At 44.2% G+C, this 20178-nt stretch overlaps 1 protein-coding gene across 1 annotated transcript in view; it reads right to left on the bottom strand.

Annotated features, from left to right (window-relative positions):
* Positions 1 to 15309, bottom strand: part of LOC309559936 (discoidin domain-containing receptor 2-like) — a 206857-nt gene extending 191548 nt beyond the window's left edge. The window contains exon 1 of the mRNA XM_082263409.1: positions 15117 to 15309. The gene's annotated coding sequence lies outside the window, so the exon portion shown is untranslated. The remainder of the gene's footprint in view (positions 1 to 15116) is intronic.
* Positions 15310 to 20178: the final 4869 nt, after the last annotated feature.

Below are 20178 nucleotides of genomic sequence, written 5' to 3'. Positions count from 1 at the left end.
CACCTTTGAAATTAGGTATGTTCCACTATGCAACAGTGGAAATAGGACTTCACTCCACTGTGAGAGGAACAAATCTGCGATCTCCTGCTGGCCAATCGATACAAGAAGCCAGATTGGATGGAAGAACCCTTTTAGAGAGCTCAATAGTATAAAGTCGATTAAGCCTGAAATAATTTGCAGAATGTGCCTGCAGTGTGTTGGAGGGAGCTGTGCGAGAATATTTTGGATGAGAACACAAGATGACCTAACGTTCACAAGCCAACGCTCTTATATAACACATTGACCCAGCCAGAACAAAATAATCTTCCATGCATTTTACTGAGGAAGAATTCCACTGTTCCCGCACAGCCCTACTGGAATGTATTCTAGGGACCAACGCTATTCCACTGGAAATCACTGCTTACAGAGACTCACTGCTTACAGAGGAGCACTTCTAGGGATCATACCCCTGAAACAACCTTAAGTGGGGTACACACTAGTAGAAAATCTGCCGAAAATCGTAGGATTTTCGGCTAGTGTGTACACAACTTTCAGCAGCCGATGCCGACATTTTCAACGAAAAAAAACGAGGGACAAACACCAAAATTTTTATCGTCCGTCCCCAGATGACCAATTTTCGTTTAATGTGTATGCAGTACGTCCGTGAAAAATCGGACGAGAAATTTCGCACATGATTTGAAGTTGCTGACAACCCGGAAGTCTGGGAACAAATGTCCCAAAAAATAAAATAAAAAATCGGACGAGAAATTTCGTGAACATTTATGCACTACTAAAAACGGTAATGAACGCTGAGCAAGAGAGAGAGAAATCGGAGGATATTTCATCCGATTTCCATCAAGTGTGTACGGGCCTTTAGGTTTGGACCAAACTTACTTTTGTTGTCTTTACCCCAAAAAGTATTCTTTGGTCCCTCTGAAATCAAAGTATTACAAACAATACAAATATAATTAACAGCTCCTAAGAGCCGGTTCACACTGGGGTGACCTGTCAGGCGACCTGGTCGCCTGACAGGTCGCCGTAGGTCGCCTGCTATAGAGAAGCTATGGACCTGTTCTAATAGGAGCGACACAAGTCGCTCCGACTTAGAAAAAGGGTCCGGAGCTTCTTTGGGGCGACCCGGAGCGACCTGCATAGACTTCAATGTTATGAAGTCCGTGCCGGCCGCTCCGAGGTCGCGGTGCGAGCAGCCCCGGCAAGTCGGATCGCTCTAATGTGAACCTGCTCTTATCGTAAAAATGGGGAGATTTCCCTGTCCCAAAGATACAACAGAAAGTAGGAGGAAATCGCTCCAAAGTGAAAAGAAATGTCCTCTTAGATGACAAAAAGTAATCTTTGGTCCCTCCAAAACCTAACATGCACAACACACATATCATAAGTACCTCCTCATTCTAAAAATATGGAGATTTCTCTGTCCCAGACATACAACAGGAAGTGAAAGGAAATTGCTCCAAAGTGAGGAAAATCTCCTCTTAAACAACTGTCACGAAAACAGGGTCCCCATTGACCATCTCCCCTATATTCCGACTGTGGTGACTCCTGAAAAATGTGTAATTTCCCAACACTTTCTGCCTCCTTACCAGTACATATGCATTAACGTGAGCACAATAACATATTGGAAAGCCCACAAAGACTGCTATGCTGGTGGTAATTTGGTTCCTTTTTTACATCCGGGTAGCTCACACCTTTGAATAGGGAGTGTTTCTATATTGTGCCTCCTCCTCCCTCCTGCTGCTTTCCTTCTTCTACATCTGATGTATAGGTCAGTATAAATAAATGTCCTATTTCTCTGCTAAAAGATTTTAAAATTGAAGTAAAGTCTAGATTAGGAGGACTGTACTGAGAAACACAAAGGCTGCCATTGCTGATCTGCTTCTGAAAATGCTACCTACACTGATCAATTAATAAGTATGCTGATGATGATGTCACAGAAAAGTCCTAGCTTGCTTACTTTTCAGGTCAGTAATGGCCAAAATTTTGAATCCTATGGATTGACATTACAGTCAGGCAAATATCATTTTAAAATAAAGGGTTCAGCTGGGGCAGTGGTCTCCAAACTGTGGCCCAGGGGCCGGATGCGGCCCTTTGCTTTCCTTTATCCGGCCCTTGAGGCACTATTCCTGCCACTAATACAAGGAACTATCCCCCCACTGACACCAACAATGTGGCACCATTCCTCCCACTAACACCAGCAATGAAGCACTATTCCTCCCACTGATGCTAGAGATAGGGCACTATTCCTTACCCTGATACCAGCAACGGGGCTCTATTCCTCCCACTGATGGGGCATTTTTTTTACTCCCAGGGCATTTTCTACTCACACTGGCCACAGTCTGGCACCCCAAAGTCTGAAGGATGGTAAACTGGTCTTTTGTTTGGAAAGTTTGGACCCTGAGCTAGGGTAACCTATATCATTTTTCATTTCAGGCTTCCTTTAGGCTTCATGCACACAGCCATACACGGGACAGGCAGGGTGCAGAGCCTGCGTAATATGTAATTCCCGGGACATTCTGCCCATCCAATGAGTTGCATGAGAAAAGCGTCTGTTTGCGTTTGTGAGCTGAGGGTTGCATAAAGCACACAAGTGCACACTAACATATATGCTCTAAGCTCAGATAAGTTGCCACCTCTTCCAATGCATCTCAATGGGTGGCTGTACGCATCGGCAGCAGGTTTTGGCAATGTCATTATGCTGGCAATGCACACTGTATGTCCCCTGTACATCCATGTGCATTAAGCCCCAAGTGATTTGTATTTTTGTAGTAAGCATATATTTTATTTTGTTGACCATTGGTGTCTGGAAAGAAATGAAAAGACATTATTTTTCTTTTCTTGGAATCTTTAGGAGAATTCTGCATGAAAACAAGCATGGCAACGGAGCATACTTAAATATTTTAATATTAAATGGTGTCCTTCTTTCCCAGCTTGGATAGTGGGTGTGTGTCCAGGTCTGCTGCTGACCACTAGGGGGCTCCACTTTCAGAACCCACACTCACAGCCCTACATCCTTCTAAGAACGAATAGATGGACATCTTTTAGCACAGAATGTATAGTAGGCAAAGATAACGCAAGCAAATGATCACCTAAACGCAATGAATAGTTAAAAAAATGCAATTATTTATACAGATATCTACAACAGAGCTAAACGATGGACATTCGAGGAGAAAGGAAGAACAGTGCGATTCGGTTCCCTAAAGAGGGACAGTGCCTCCAAAACGAATGACAATTGAAAGATATGACATTTATTCAGATGATTTAAAGAAAACATGTCAAGAAATTCAGAGGCTGCCATTGCCAACCTCCCCCTTCTGAAAATGCATGTTTGCTGGCTGCCATGTTGACCCTCTGAATTCAATACAGGTATGTCAATAAGGAGTTCAGACCTTTCTCTGACTTTACTGATCTGGATACTAGTTCCAGGTCGGTGACCTCAAGAAAAATAGATTACAAGACAAATAAAGCAGTAATAAAACCAAAAGCATACATTTATTATACTGCAGCTCACCAATTCTTAGATATAATATCTACATTCATTTATATAGGCTTTCTTATCTTTATTTTTACTAGGTGATCCAGCCAGTAAGTCTGTTGCTTTTCAACAAAACAAGCTGTCTAGTAAACAATGGCAGAGGGTTGAGATAAATCATTTACCATTGATAGGGGTGCTTACAATAATCAGCTTTTATTTATTTATGTAAAACCTTTATCCCAAAAGGGAAAGAAAAACTGAATATAAAGTGTCAGACAGAGTTCAGCTTCAATTTGTTAGTGTATCTAAATCTGCTAGTGCATCTTACACAGAACAAGTACATACAAGAGGCTGATACAGTATCTCAAAAAAGTGAGTACACCCCTCACAGTTTTGTAAATATTTTATTATATCTTTTCATGTGACAACACTGAAGAAATGACACTTTGCTACAATGTAAAGTAGTGAGTGTATAGCTTGTATAACAGTGTAAATTTGCTGTCCCCTCAAAATAACTCAACACACAGCCAATAATGTCTAAACTGCTGGCAACAAAAGTGAGTACACCCCTAGGTTAAAATGTCCACATTGAGCCCAATTAGCCATTTATTCTCCCCGGTGTCATTTGACTCATTAGTGTTACAAGGTCGCAGGTGTGAATGGGGAGCAGGTGTGTTAAATTTGGTGTTATCGCTCTCTTTCTCGTACTGGACACTGGAAGATCAACATGGCACCTCATGGCAAAGAACTCTCTGAGGATTAAAAAAAAAAATTGTACCTACATGTTTGTCTAAATAAATATAATTTTCAATCTGGCTTCAACAGTCAAAATGTTACTGAAACCCATAAGTTTTTGGGGTTTCTCTTACACACCTTATGACAAAGAACTCTCTGAGGATTTGAAAAAAATAATTGTTGCTCTACATAAAGATGGCCTAGGATATAATGTGATTGCCAAGACCCTGCAGTACGGTGGCCAAGACCATACAGCGGTTTAACAGGACAGGTTCCACTCAGAACAGGCCTCGCCATGGTCGACCAAAGACGTTGAGTGCATGTGCTCAGCATCATATCCAGAGGTTGTCTTTGGGTAATAGACGTATGAGTGCTGCCAGCATCGCTGTAGAGGTTGAAGGGGTGGGGGGGTCAGCCTGTCAGTGCTCAGACCATATGACTCACACTGCATCAAATTGGTCTACATGGCTGTTGTCCCAGAAGGAAGCCTCTTCTAAAGATGATGCACAAGAAAGCCCGCAGTTTGCTGAAGACAAGCAGACTAAGGACATGGATTACTGTAACCATGTCCATTGGTCTGATGAGACCAGTATAAACTTATTTGGTTCAGATGGTGTCAAGCGTGTGTGGCGGCAACCAGGTGAGGAGCACAAAGACAAGTGTGTTTTGCCTACGGTCAAGCATGGTGGAAGTGTCATGGTCTAGGGCTGCATGAGTGCTGCCGGCACTGGGGAGCTACAGTTCATTGAGGAAACCACTAATGCCAACATGTATTGTGACATACTGCAGCAGAGCATGATCCCTTCCCTTCGGAAACAGGGCCGCAGGGCAGTTATCCAACATGATAACGACTTAAAACACACCTCCAAGATGACCACTGCCTTGCTAAAGAAGCTGAGGGTAAGAGTGATGGACTGGCCAAGCATCTCCAGACCTAAACCCTATTGAGAATCTGTGGGGCATCCTCAAATGGTAGGTGGAGGAGCGCAAGGTCTCTAACATCCACCAGCTCCGTGATATCATCATGGAGGAGTGGAAGAGGACTCCAGTGGCAACCTCTGAAGCTCTGGTGATCTCCATGCCCAAGAGGGTTAAGACAGTGCTGGAAAATAATGGTGGTCACACAAAATATTGGCACTTTGGGCCCAATTTTCAACATTTTCACTTAGGGGTGTACTCACTTTTGTTATACTGATTTTGTGATACTTTTTGTGATACTGTATATATGTATATATATATATATATATATATATATATATATATATATATATATATCGGGTAAAATTAGTATTGAACACGTCATCATTTTTCTAGGTAAATATACTTCTAAATGCCCAAGAGGGTTAAGACAGTGCTGTAAAATAATGGTGGCCACACAAAATTTTGACACTTTGGGCCCAGTTTGAACATTTTCACTTAGGGGTGTACTCACTTTTGTTGCCAGCGGTTTAGACATTAATAGCTGTGTGTTGAGTTATTTTGAGGGGACAGCAAATTTACACTGTTAGTGCCGGTTCACACTAACGCGGCACGACTTCAGGGGCGACCTGTGAAGTCGCGTGCACCGCGACTTCGGCACGACTTGCACGGACTTCATATAATGAATGTCTATGCAAGTCGCTCCGATGTCACCCCGAAGTAGTACAGGAAACTTTTTCTAAGTAGGAGCGACTTGAGTCGCTCCTATTAGAACGGTTCCCGTAGCACACAATAGACCACGACTTGTCAGGCTGACCAGTCGCCTGACAAGTCGCGGTAGTGTGAATGGACACTTATACAAGCTGTACACTCACTACTTTACATTCTAGCAAAGTGTCATTTCTTCAGTGTTGTCACATGAAAAGATATAATAAAATAGTTACAAAAATGTCAGGGGTGTACTTACTTTTGTGAGATACTGTATATGTTTGACCCTATTCATTTTTTTAATTATTACATGCTGTAATCACTTTAATAATTTTTATATTTGATATATATATATATATATATATATATATAGTTCAGAGTCACTGTAGTCACTGTAATATCTTTTGCAAAGTAAGAGGGACAGGAAGTAAGGACGCACAAATCGCCTTCCACTGAAAACTTAAGGAGCTAATCCCTGACCCGCTGTAACTTGTTAAGCGATCGGTCTGGGTAAATTGTAGCCGGGATGTCTCTGGATAAGATAGAGGATATACGAGACCCTCTATCTTCACCGCTTCATACTTGTGGCCTTGTTAAAATGCCTGACCTAAGCAGCTGGCAGAGGGGACACAATTTCCACTCGCTCAAATTACAGTGCAGGATCGTTGTGGTGGCTGCACCAAGTTAATGTGTCAGCACTACGCTGCGGCCTCGTCCTCTCTGGGGAACTGTGGACCCGGTGAGGCCCGGATGGTCGGCGCAAGGTACCATGGGAACAGCACAAAACGTTCCCCAAACTTTGCTGGGGAATCATAACTAAAGCTAGTTTAAGAATATAATAAGCCCACCGATGTGCCAGCAACTGGAGCCGCCAATGCCGGACCTGTTGGGATTCTTGGATAGGGAAATGAGCAACTCTTTGAAAACTTGTCCTTCAAAATCTTTGTCTCTGGTTTCCAGAATAGTGATTTTCCGGAAATTAGATTTTATTGCAAAATATGTCTTAAAAAATGTTCGCTTTTTTAAGTTAGCTTTATAAATGAGAGCAGTAATAACATGAAGACCAATGATATATTATTATTATTATTATTATACAGGATTTATATAGCGCCAACAGTTTGCGCAGCGCTTTACAATGTGAAGGAAGACAATACAGTTACAATACAGTTCAAAACAGGAGGAACTAGAGGGCCCTGCTCGTTAGAGCTTACAATCTAGAAGGGAGGGTCAAGTGAAACAAAAGGCAATAACCGTGGGGGATGGGTTGATGGAGAAAATGGAGGTATATTTGTTAGGTGTGGGTAGGATAGGCTTCTCTGAAAAGGAGGGTTTTCAGAGATCGCCTAAAAGCTAATAGAGTGGGAGATAGTCGGACAGATAAGGGTAAGGAGTTCCATAGGATTGGAGAGGCTCTGGAAAAGTCCTGGAGGCGAGCATGGGAGGAGGTGATGAGTGAGCTAGAGAGCAGGAGGTTTTGAGAGGAACGAAGAGAGCAATTAGGTTGGTATTTTGAGATGAGGCTGGTGATGTAGCTGGGGGCTAGGCTGTGGATGGCTTTGTACGATGTTGTAAGTATTTTGAATTTAATTAGTTGGGTGAGCGGAAGCCAGTGGAGGGCTTGACAGAGAGGAGCAGAATATATTATTCATATTCAAATAAGTATAGCATGTAGGTGGCTGTGTTCTCCTTTGGTCTTCCAAGATCAGCGTTGTGATAACTTTCTCTACAATTGGAACTCCAGGCAAACGGCTGAAATCCATAACGGAGCTTGCACAATATGTTCAAATCAATTCTACCATTCCTTTGATTCCCATACGCACAACACACTAAATAGCCAGAAGGTGACACACACCACTGTTGAGATTCTGCAACTGTACAGCTTCTTGTGGCAGCTCCATGCTGCCCGGCCCCGCTGAAAAGCTCCCTGCCACGCTGAAATTCTCCCTGGCCCGCTGAACTTCTCCCTGGCATGCTGGACTGCTCCCTGCCCCGCTGGACTTCTCCCTGCCCCGCTGGACTGCTCCCTGCCCCGCTGGACTGCTCCCTGCCCCGCTGGACTGCTCCCTGCCCCGCTGGACTGCTCCCTGCCCCGCTGGACTGCTCTCTGCCATGCTGGAATGCTCCCTGCCCCGCTGGACTCCTCCCTGCTCCACTGGACGGCTCCCTGCCCCGCTGGACTGCACCCTGGACCGCTGGACTGCACCCTGCCAAGCTGGGCTGCTCCCTGCCTTGCTGGACTGCTCCCTTGCAAGCTGGGCTGCTCCCTACCTCGCTGGACTGCTCCCCGCCCTGCTGGACTGCTTCTCGCCCACTAAACTGCTCCCTGCCAAGCTGGGCTGCTCCCTGCCTTGCTGGACTGCTCCCTGCCAAGCTGGGCTGCTCCCTGCCTTGCTGGACTTCTCCCTGCCCTGCTAGACTGCTTCCCGCCCCACTAAACTGCTCCCTGCCAAGCTGGGCTGCTCCCTGCCTCGCTGGACTGCTCCCCGCCCTGCTGGACTGCTTCTCGCCCACTAAACTGCTCCCTGCCAAGCTGGGCTGCTCCCTGCCTTGCTGGACTGCTCCCTGCCAAGCTGGGCTGCTCCCTGCCTTGCTGGACTGCTCCCTGCCCTGCTGGACTGCTTCCCGCCCCACTAAACTGCTCCCTGCCAAGCTGGGCTGCTCCCTGCCTCGCTGGACTGCTCCCCGCCCTGCTGGACTGCTTCTCGCCCACTAAACTGCTCCCTGCCAAGCTGGGCTGCTCCCTGCCTTGCTGGACTGCTCCCTGCCAAGCTGGGCTGCTCCCCGCCCTGCTGGACTGCTTCCTGCCCCACTATACTGCTCCCTGCCCCACTGGACAGACAATGCTACTGTTAATTGTGAGGCAGTGGCTTAGCATTGTAACACTGCAACAGGAAGCACTATTGCTGGCAGGATCTCCAGGCAAGAAACTTTGCAACAGATACGAAAACAATGATTTGCTTTAGAAAACTGTATAAGGAAACATTTCTAGACAGAAAATGTAGGCTGTCATCAATGACCTCCTGACTGAATTTGCTGGCTGTCATGGTAATCAGGCAGGCAAATGGGGAACCAGAACATGTAGTTGATTAAAATAGGGAATCCAAAGTGCTAAAGGGTAATATAGACAATTCCTATACACTGACACTGATAAAGGATGCTTGAACCAGCAGCTGATGGAGGCTGTGCTAACTCAAATACCCCAACCATACCCAACTACACAGCGATCATTGAGTCAACATACACTATATCATTGTTTTATTCTCTAAAGCCCTGGGGTGGAGTTACAACCCCTGAAACGCGTTGGATTTGCAAGAAAGTTATCAATACACTTGTATTTGGACTTAAACATAACAGTGTGACATTCAAGGCCAACTCCAGGAAAAGAATAAATCATCCCTTGCAGTGGGACTGCCACTGCACTGCAAGGGTTAAAGTGTTACTATTCCCACAACAGTAAAAATCAGTGTGTATATGCAGTAAAGCATGCTTGTTATACTCAGGTGGAACCTAAGGGGTTAATCCTCTGCAGTGTGTAAAAAAGACTGTTTAAACTGTCTTCTCCCATCCTCCCCTAATTCCACTGTCCCCAATCCATCTCCTGATAGAACAGAGCCTTTGGAGTCACTCTGCACATGTTCAGTTTAATGTGTATTGTTAACGAGTTTTTTTTTTTTTAATTAGAAAAAGTGCATGTGATCAGCTCAGGGCCAATCAGCACTGTCCAGACAGGCGGTCAGGAGTTCTGCAACCTCATAGGATAGTCAGAAGAGACACATAGGTTACCATGCTGCATAGGATTCACTGGCTGGAGAAAAAAACGCCTGACGCCAAAAACAGCCACTGTAAAAACCTCCAGTGTGCATGAGGCCTTAACCACTTAAGCCCCGGAGGATTTGGCTGCTAAACGACCAGGGGGTATTTTGCGATTCGGCACTGCGTGACTTTAACGGACAATTGCGCGGTCGTGCGACGCTGTACCTAAACGAATTTGACGTCCTTTTTTCCCCACAAACAGAGCTTTCTTTTGGTGGTATTTGATCACCGGTGCGATTTTTTGATCACGCGCTATAAACAAAAAAAGAGCATCAATTTTGCAAAAATAACAATATTTTTCACATTTTTTTATATGAAATTCCCCCCCAAAAAAATGTAAAAAACAAAATTTTTTAACATTTTCGGCCAATTTGTTTTATCCTACCTATGTTTGGTAAAAAAAAAATCGCAAAAAGCGTATTTTGATTGGTTTGCGCAAAAGTTATCGCGTTTACTAACAAAGGGAAAGATTTTTGTCATTTTTGTTGTTTTTTTTTTAACGCATAATGGCGGCGATCTGCGATTTTTTTTGCGGTACTGCGACATTGCGGCGGACAGATCGGACCCTTGACTGACATTTTTGACACTTTTGGGGTTACCAGTGACATTTCTACAGTAATCAGTGCTATACATATGCACTGTTACTGTAAAAATACACTGGTAGTGAAGGGGTTAACTTTTTTTTAAAGGGCGGGGCTATGTGTGTCCCTAGGGGCGTGCTTTCTACTGTGATTGGCTGTGGCTTGAGCTGTAAGGACACTGATCAACGGATCTACATAGTAGATCCGTCTGATCAGTGTTTTTACACTGAGGAGAATGACAGGTGGCTTGTTTACACAAGCCGTCTGACTTTCTCCCTCTACCCCGACGATCGCCGAGTGAGCGGTGGACATCGGGTCCGCCGGTCACACGCGCGGGGGGGTCCGTGACTGCGCGGGAGCGTGCCTCCGCGGGCGCGCGCTCGCTCCCCAGACCCTCCCAGGCTAGTGACGTTAATTAACGTCACTCTGCCTGGCCGGGGCTGACCGCCGCAGTAAATCTACTTGCGGCGGTCGGCAAGCGGTTAAAGAGCGATTCCAGGCAAAAAGTGAAAAAAATGTATGCTTTTAGATTGTAAGTTCATGTGAACAGGGCCCTCTTAACCCTCTTGTATGTCATTGTATTGTAACTGTACTGTCTCCCTTTTATATTGTAAAGTGCTGCGTAACCTGTTGGCGCTATATAAATCCTGTATAAGAATAATTTAAAAAAATGTTATCCAGCAAATTCTGCATCTGTGATAAAATCAAAGAGTTCATTCAAGTTTCCGTAAAAAAATATTTTTAATCCACTTCAGCATGAATCCAGAGAACACTTTACATGGTCACTGGAAAGGTACTTCTATTACCAATCACAGTCCAGCTTCCAAGGCTTAAACCTTGTAGCTCAAAAGGAGATCATGTCCTTTCTTTTCACCCTTCAATCATCATGTGACACTGTGCTCAGGTGTGAACAGGCACAATTGAAAACCATGGGATTTTGGAAGTTGAGCATTTTGGACCTTTGAGCTGTGAATTGGGGGTAACCTTTGGGGTAACATACACTTTAAAGTAGAACTGAAGGCATTTTTACAACAAACTGTGAGCAGGCAGGCTATTATCACAGAAGAAACATGCATGCAGTGTCTCTTTTGTGATAAAATACATCTGCCTGCCTGGATCTATAAATACCTGCCTGCTCACAGTCTTCTGCGGCATGTAAACTGAGCTGCACATGAACCGCTCAGCTTACAATCGCAAGCACAGTCCCTGTATGCCGGGATTACTGACCCCCTGCGTATGCACAGGAGATGAGTTATGTCATCCTGTGCTGGCCAATGCAGATGCCCGAAGACCAGCACCTGGGTGAGGGACTTGGACCATTGGGGCTGCTTCAGTGCAGGGAAAGAACGCACATTGCAAATGGTACCTTAAACACAGATGACAAACGCACTCCGGCACTGTGCGCTTTTTCAAAAGTAGTGCATGTACCACTTTTTGTGCGTTCTCTTGCGATTTGCAGCCCATGCTGCAAAATGGCACTGCAGGAATGGCATAGGAATGAGGATCACAAGCCTGGTGTGAACAAGATTTTGGGGTAGATGTAAACGTGCATCTACACCTTCCTTGTCTCTGAAGTCTGATCTGCTTCAGGATTGCGCTACAGAGGCTACTGACAGGCGGTGGGGAAGAGATGCAACGCCACCTCACCACCTGTTTTAACCCCTTTTTCCCACAGTCGTGCCCCAATCCAACCGCGTGTGTTGAAGGGCATTTGTGGTGCTTCCCCATTGACTTGCATGTGTAGTGTTCGGCGGGCGGCACATGATCGCTACATGCCAACTAAGGCTGGCCATACATGGGTAAAATTTTGAAAGAATTTTCTTTCGAAAATCTTATCTAAGAATTTTCGTCCTAATTTCGCACCATTTGTGGGCCGCAGCAAAAGCTGATTTTCATGTGGTCATCGAATTTGAGAGATTGGGCATGTTGGAAATTTTTTGAAAGACGAGCGATTTTCTAATCAATGGTGGGAGAATCGTGCGAGAAATATAATTGAAAAAGAAATGCGCATGAGTGCAAAAGAAAAGAAAATTCACGGAAAGAAAAGGAGATTCCCAGCTACGAAAATTATTTTCTGTAGCAATATGAGTTGAAATTGAAGGCTTGGTTTGTCAAATTTCGAAATCAATGGTGGCCTCATCGAATCATAAAACGCACAAAACTTCTGATTGTCGAAAGAATATTCTTTCGAAATTCAACCCATTTATGGCCTGCCTTAGCCAAAAACGTTGCGGCCACAGCATGTAAATTTCCCCGTCCACTGCCTATTGCAGCTTAAAATGTTAATAAACCCAGGACTCTGCATTCACTATATCTGCTCTCCCACAGTACACAGAACATGGAAATGCAATTATTTTCGTAAATTTCATAAACTGCTAAATACATTTTCTCATCAGCAGTATATAGCAGTCTTGTGATTTCTGTCAGTGTCCAGCTGAGCACTGATAAAACTTGTAGGAGGAGTTTTCATTCTCCTCCTGCATGACCCTCTGTCTGGACAGTGCTAATTGGCTCTGTGCTGATCACAGGCATCCTCCCAAAAAAAAAAAAAAAACAACTCTCTAGCAATACACACCAAACTGAGCATGTGCAGAATGCCTCTAAGGCTCTGTTCTGTCAGAAAATGGATTTGGGACAGAAGGAGCATGTGCAGCCTGACTCCATAGACTCTGTGCTATCAGGAAATTATCAGGGGACAGAAGAAGAAGAGGAGGATCAGAGAAGACAGGATCAAACAGCCTTTTTACACAATGCGGAGGCTTAACCCCTTACGTTCCACAGTGAGTATAACAAGCATTCTTTACTGCATATACACACTGATTTTACTGTTGTGGGTATAGCAACACTTTAAGGGGGGATTGGAGGGTGGAAAAAATGCAGCACAACTGTGCATTTTTGCCACCCCCTAACTGCAAGTCTGTATGAGGCCTTAGAAAGGAAGTAACTAAAGTGCCTTTATTTCCACTTTAAGTTCTTTTAAGAGGCATTTTGTTTGCATCGCAAACTTCTGGTCATGACCCCATTCACACCAGAGTGTTTTTCACACGTTAACAGACTTCATGCCTAAGGCAGCCCATCCACTTGAACAGGCTACTCTACATGCGACAAACACCACAAAGTAGCTCCAGAACCTTTTTGTTTGCTGAGCGATGGGAGTTTTTTCAGTGCAATTTTGGCACACAACAAATACATGGCAAAACGCGCATCTGCTACAGTTAATGGCAAAGCAAGCATCACCCGTGATGATAGCGTTTTTTTGTTGCCGATACTGATAGCGATATTTTGGTCAATGCATATCGGTATCGGCCGATATTTTTGTACATTTAAAAATTCTTTTTCTTTTTTTTTTTCTTTACAGGTACTCTTGTGGAGGGATCTGGGGGTCTAAAAGAACCAAGCTTGGCTGTTTTGAATGCTGTCATTTTTTTTAATTTGGCGCCAGACAGTTCCCGGAAGTGATGTCACTCATGACATCACTTCCAGGTTTTTGCATGGAGACCCAATCAGAGCCGAATGCGGCTTTGATCGGGTCTTCGGCGGCAGTGCAGGCTGGTTGCCCGGGTCTTCCGGTGGGACGGGAGACCGGGGCAAGCCGCGGAACGCGGCGGAAGGGGGGGGGACGTCCCCTCCCGCTCCTTGTAATGACAGCCGAGCGGCTTCTCAGCCGCATCGGTTGTCATTACAAGACAGCCGACCGTCGGCTATGGACGCCGGTACCGGGGTGAATCCTCTAGCTGCAGGCATCACTCCGGTACAAGCACTTTCCCGAAATATCGGTAACCTCAGGATCCGATTCCGATATCGGGGAAAGTGCATATCGGCCCTCGATATATCGGCTTTGCCAACAATCGGATGATCTCTACCCGTGATTGCAAAGGGTTTTCCCGAAACGCGGAGCAAAACACACATTTCTTTGTGTGTTTTGTCGCACATTTGTGAAACACACAAGTGTGAATGCAGCCTAAGGCCTCACGCACAGGGACGTTTACCAGCTTACAAGTTCTTTAGCATAAAGGGCAAGGGATAGCATCGGGGATACGCAAGTGCCGCGTACAGCCGCCAATAAACGTAAATGGCTGTACACAGCTGTACTCGTGTAAACGCTGAGGGCGTCTGCATTCGCATTTACCTGCTCATACGTGTACAGAGTGTTTCCCTAAACATGCCAATTTTGCATTTGGGGAGCTACGCTTCCATGCAGACAGAATCTGGTGCACCCTCTTTAGCCTAAAATGGCTGATATCGGAGAATAAGTGCACTTACTTTTCTAACACATGGTAACCAAGTGGCAGATTGCTTAATTCTTTACAAATACCAGAACAGCTACAGATGTATTAATGGACGGGGATATTAATAGCTGTTTGACATCCTCTTTGTAGGATAATCGTGGGGTTATCACAGCTAGTATTTCTAGTATTTTTTTTATTAATTACAGCCTCTGTTTATGCAATTAATAAAACAATAAAATAAAATGTATATAAAGTGCAAGACAAAGTTTGCAAAACAAATAAACCTGTACTTTAGAACAAGCCGCAATAACCATAATAAAACAACAGAAAAGTCACCATTTGTATTTTTACCACATTGCACAAATAAACTTCCATCACCAAACTTGTAACCAAATATTGAACAGCCAATTGTATTTTATGGCAGGATGAGTTTTATCCCAACGCAATCCACTGATCACACAAACAAGTCTAAAAAAGTTTTAAAGCAAAATGTTAAAAAGATAATGAATCAAAATCTTTCCATTTCTGCCTAAAATGGCCATCAGAAGTCTCATTTTTGGTCTAATGAGCACATTCTGTGCGGCTCCCATCCTTCGCATTGTGGCACATTACAAAAATCTGTGTTTGTCATTCTGAGCACACAACAGCCCAAACTTTCCCACTGACCTGGAGTAAAGTTTGACTAGTCCGGGCCCTTCTTTTGTTCCTTATTTGGTCCACGGCAAAGTCGATTTTGTGCTTAAAAGTCCACCGAGCGGCTTTTTGGGCTGGTTTGGCCGGTGGTTTTTCTTTGCTTTTTGCTGTAATTTTTTCGGGATCTTCCAAAGGTTTTCTCTATGAATTCATATCACATACTCCTTCCGGCTGCAGACAAGGAGAGGTGGAGGAGGAGGAGGGAAGGGGGGGGGGGGGTGGGAGAACGAAGGGGGGCTTTGCATCTACTTTGCCTTTTAAAGGGGCAGTCAGCTAGAATGCAGAGTATTAAGCTGGCCATAAGCTAGTACATTTTGGAATTTACATTCGTAGGAAATTTCTTTGATGACTTATCAAATGTTGTTCAAAAGTTTTGTTTGCTTTTCTCATTCAGTTTTGGAACGAATAGACTTTCCCGAATGAAAGCCTCATACATGTTAGAAATTAGTTTGTTCAGCAAAAGTTTCCCTCACACTCATTTCTTATTTTTTTTGTCACTGAAGTTGAAAATGAATGTCAATTTGGCCTCACTAATGATTAGAAAATGGAGTGAAAGTTCTTAAAATAAAAAGTTACTAGTTATAGTCAGCTTTAGTAATTGGATTACCCTTACATAGATTATCCCCCCTTCAATCCATAATGAATGCTGCTGCAAGACTTACCCACCTTACCAACCGTTCAGTGTCCTCCACCCCTCCCTGCCAATCCCTTCACTGGCTTCCACTCACCCAACGAATAAAATTCAAAGTGCTAACAATAGTTTACAAAGCCATCCACAACTCTGCCCCCAGCTACATCACTAACCTGATCTCAAAATATCAACCTAGCCGCTCTCTTCGGTCCTCCCAAGACCTCCTGCTCTCTAGCTCCCTTGTCACCTCTTCCCATGCTCGCCTCCAGGATTTCTCCAGAGCTTCTCCCATTCTTTGGAACTCTCTACCCCCCAATCTGTCCCACTGTGCCCTAATCTATCCATCTTTAGACGATCCCTGAAAACCCTTCTCTTTAAAGAAGCCTACCCGGCTACTAACTAATAACACTGTTTCACTTGCTCCATCAGCTCATCCCCCACAGCTATTGCCTTTTGTATCAATTGACCCTCCCTTTTAGATTGTAAGCAGGGCCTTCTGATTCCTTTTATTCCAAATTATAGTGTAACTGTAATGTCTGCCTTCATTTTGTTAAGCGCTGCGCAAACTGTTGGCGCTATATAAATCCTGTATAATAATAATAATAATTACATACACTGTGCTAATTTCTCCTAGTGGGTGGCCCTTCTGGACAGTTGGCCGACTTTTGTCATTAAAGCCCTTTGGAAATATTTTGGCCAGACAGGAATTGAATCCAATCAGATGCAGCTGCTGTTCAAATATTTTGACAGCCAACAAGACCGGCTGTCAAAATTCAATAGTTACAGTAAGTGATTCGTTAATTTGCGCTGTATGGCTTGGATGGAAGAATCGGTTAATGTTTTTTATCAGTGTATGGTGAGCTTTAGTTTGATAAACATTTAAAACTCCAATAGTCACTAAAATGGCACCACGACGTAAAGCCCATTTCATTGTAGAACATACACTCTTTGTGTGCATCAAACTCAATTTACAGCACAACTAAGGCTCATTACACCTGAGCGTATTGTTTTCAGGCATTTTTTCGAGTGTTTTTCAGGCTTTTTTCGGGCGTTTTCAGGTGTTTGGGGGCAGGCATCTAACAAAAACACTTGTAAGCTACCAAAAAAGAAGCTCATGTACTTTTTTGAGCTTCAGGCATTTTGCTCCAGGTGACCAAACGCTCATATGTGAACAGGGGCCATTGAAATGAATGGGATTTTGCTTGTTGGGTGTTTTGAGACTTTAGAGATGAGCGTTTTACAAGCCGAAAAACACTCAGGTGTGAAAAGGGCCTAAGAGCAAAGTAAAAAATGACATAATGCAGTCCGTCAATGGCATCAACACAGCATAGTGTTTTTAGCTGTTGATCCTGCCAGTAGATCCTTTTTCCACTGCCTATAACAGACCAAGCTGTCTGATTGGATGCAGCCACTGTTTGGCTGACAATTTTTGGTCCAGCTCCTTTGATTTGTCAGTCGAAGGATGTTAGGTGGGAGGGGGGCTGACAGGACCAACTGCTAAGTGAAGTTGGGATGGGTAATCAGGAACCAGCCAAAATTCAGCTTTAGCAAAAGGGCCTTTGACCAGTTAAAAAAATCTTTATTTGAAACACATACCTTGTCCTGTTGATGAGTAATTAAAAGATCCACAAGGTCCTCTACCTTAAACCTGAACTTCAAGAAAATTCTAAGAATTTTCTCTTGCATTTGGGCTACTTCCACACTCGAAGGGTTAACTGCTGTTTAGGCCTAGATGGTATGGAAAAGTAGATTTACATACCCGCTCCTCCATGCTGATAAACTGGTCTCCACAACATCTTCTCCTTCATGTTCCAGCAGTCTAAGGTCCTAACATCATCCATTGCCCTACACTAGACATGATGATGATGAGGGACAGTCCACTACTGGAGTGTGGGGGAGCATTGCATGCCATGCCGAGGATTGGATAAGTAAAAGTGTTTTTATTCTTCCCTAGGACAAATGAGCAGTCAACCTTTGGAGTGTGTATCCAGCCCCTACTGCAAGGGAGAATTTTGTAATTTCTGAAAGTTTGGCTTTAACTGTCTCTTAACTGGATCTATTGTGTGAAAAATAACACATCTGAGTTTAATTTTTGAAGTACAAAGCTCATCCATATCTTCAGAACCCCAGGGTGATGAGTTCTAATATGGGAAATTCCCACAGCCTAGTTCCCACACTGTCATAGTTCTTCAATGTACAATTTTACATGTTTGTTATTTTATCTGATTATTTTCGCAACAAAATGAATTCATCCCATATAATATTCTAAATGTAGCACTAACCCCCATAGGGGTTGCTGAGTGTGTTCAGATCCTCCTCCTGAGTCCCTTCCGACCCGACTGACACTACGGGTTCTGACATAGTGAGTAAATAGTCAACAACAACGGTTCGATAATGAAAGATCAGTTTTACTATCTTATAGCAGAAAAATTAACAATTGTGAGTTCAACACAAACAGGAAATATAGGTAAAGATAACCAAACTAAGCCTCTGAGTTCCAAAACCCCAATGTCAAAAGGGCACTCAAGACTCAGAGTCCCAAATAAACAAATGTAAATATATTACTGCTTTGAATGAGGAATAATATATAAGTTGCTACTTCAATAGATCATTCCTACTTTAAAGATATGAGAGTGACCAAACAGGTATAAACAAATATCCTCATGTTATTAAAGAATAATGTAGTCAGTATGAATCAGCTCAGCTGCTCTAACACTATATTGCAATACAAACTAATGGAGTGCACTCTGTCACCTATAGGGGGCCCCCTTCTCTATGGATTATATGAGTCTCCTCCTGGGCAAGGCCTTGCTTATCTTCGCCGGCAGTGAAGCTCTTTAATCATTCCAACAATGATATTTGTAATCCAGTATGAGAAAGGGATATATTTGTAATTCAACAGGGAAAAGGAAATATTAATATTCAGGCTCTGTCTAGGATGTATACAGTCTAAGGGCTGGCGTGTGTTTAGTTGAGGCCTTCTGGTTCGCCACGCACTATTACAAACTGCAATGTCCTATGGAAACTGTTGGAGTAGTAGAAAAGTTCCCTCAGCATTTGTACTGCATCACAGGCCTGTCATGGTACTGTATTTGTAAACTACAGTGTTTGCTGTAATCAGATGTCTCTCACCCAAACCGTTGGTGTCCTTGCTCAGCAGTCCTCCACACCAGGCCGGTTATCCCTGGTAACACCCGCCGCCTCTCTCCGGTGTCTCTGCACTCAGTAAGTCACCTTCCTCCGTGACACACGCCACCTCTCCAAGGTGTCTTCCGCTAGGCCCACGGCCTCTCCTTCTCTGCACTCCGCAGAAGCTCTTCCCTCCATCTACCAGCACTTTGGTCCCGCACAATTTTTTCATTCTAAGTCCATGTATGCTATGTAATTGATGCACACATGTTTTCTGTAACACTTACAAATATTTATTATGGCCTCTATAATAAAGCCTATCTTTGTTCAAACATCATTCAAGGTTACTATCTGCTTACTGGACTAAGATGCCGGTTCATTCTTTTTTTATTGAACCCGCAGTGGTGCGCAAAAACTAAAAGTACAAAAAAGTGCATGTGAAAAACATACACAAAAAAGTGCACTTAGTGTCTGTAGTACACCTCTGAAGAAGCAGGACTCTACCCCGAGCTTCCCAGAAAACAAGGCTCCTGACATGAGCAAGGTTCAACATGATCCAACTAGGCCTGGTGGACCCCTCGCCTTATAGTTAGCCGAAGCCCACCACCAAATACTAGATGAGGGGCTCTCCCCAAAAGAGACCCCCCCCCACCAGCTCAGGGGAGGGGGGGAGTTAAGGAGAGTTTGGGGGAGGAAGGAACCTGATGGCCACACATCCTTTCCCTAGACTACAGGGTAGGTCTGAGGACCCATGCCCTCTATCCTAGTGAGAAAAAAGAAACTCAGACAAAAGTGAAAATTACAAAGCAGAAAAATAAATAGTGCAGATGCATTGGCTAGGCCTTGTGGCCTGGTAGCAAAAATTACCCCAAATTTAGGCAAAAAGCCTAGCCCATAGAGGCGCAGTGCAGTGGCCATGTGCCCTTTCTCGCAGTGGGTTTCCCACGTCCAGGTGATACCACAAGCACCCTGGGGCAACCAACTCCCAGGGGTACTTACACCATGGGCTCTCTGCCTTCCCAGGCCATGGACAGACCCGGTAGACCCATCCAAATCAGGAGGCATTGGTCCCCTCTAGTCTTCCTGGGGGAATTACTCCCATGCCCCACATCATGTGGATGCCACAGTCTCTGTTCAAACCTTTAGTCTCCCCCCCCATCATACCAGCAGAGATACTGTACATCCAGCCAGTCCTAACAAAAAGCCAGAATAGTGGCATAGCTCCCCTACTGGAAAATAATAAAAACAGTTACACTTGATCTTAGCCAAAAGGTC

This window comes from Pelophylax lessonae (genome assembly GCF_965119305.1).
Source record: "Pelophylax lessonae genome assembly, chromosome: 7".
In the NCBI taxonomy this organism is placed as follows: domain Eukaryota; kingdom Metazoa; phylum Chordata; class Amphibia; order Anura; family Ranidae; genus Pelophylax; species Pelophylax lessonae.
Note: the sequence above shows the minus strand (reverse complement) of the source record. Positions and strands in the feature narration are given on the sequence as shown.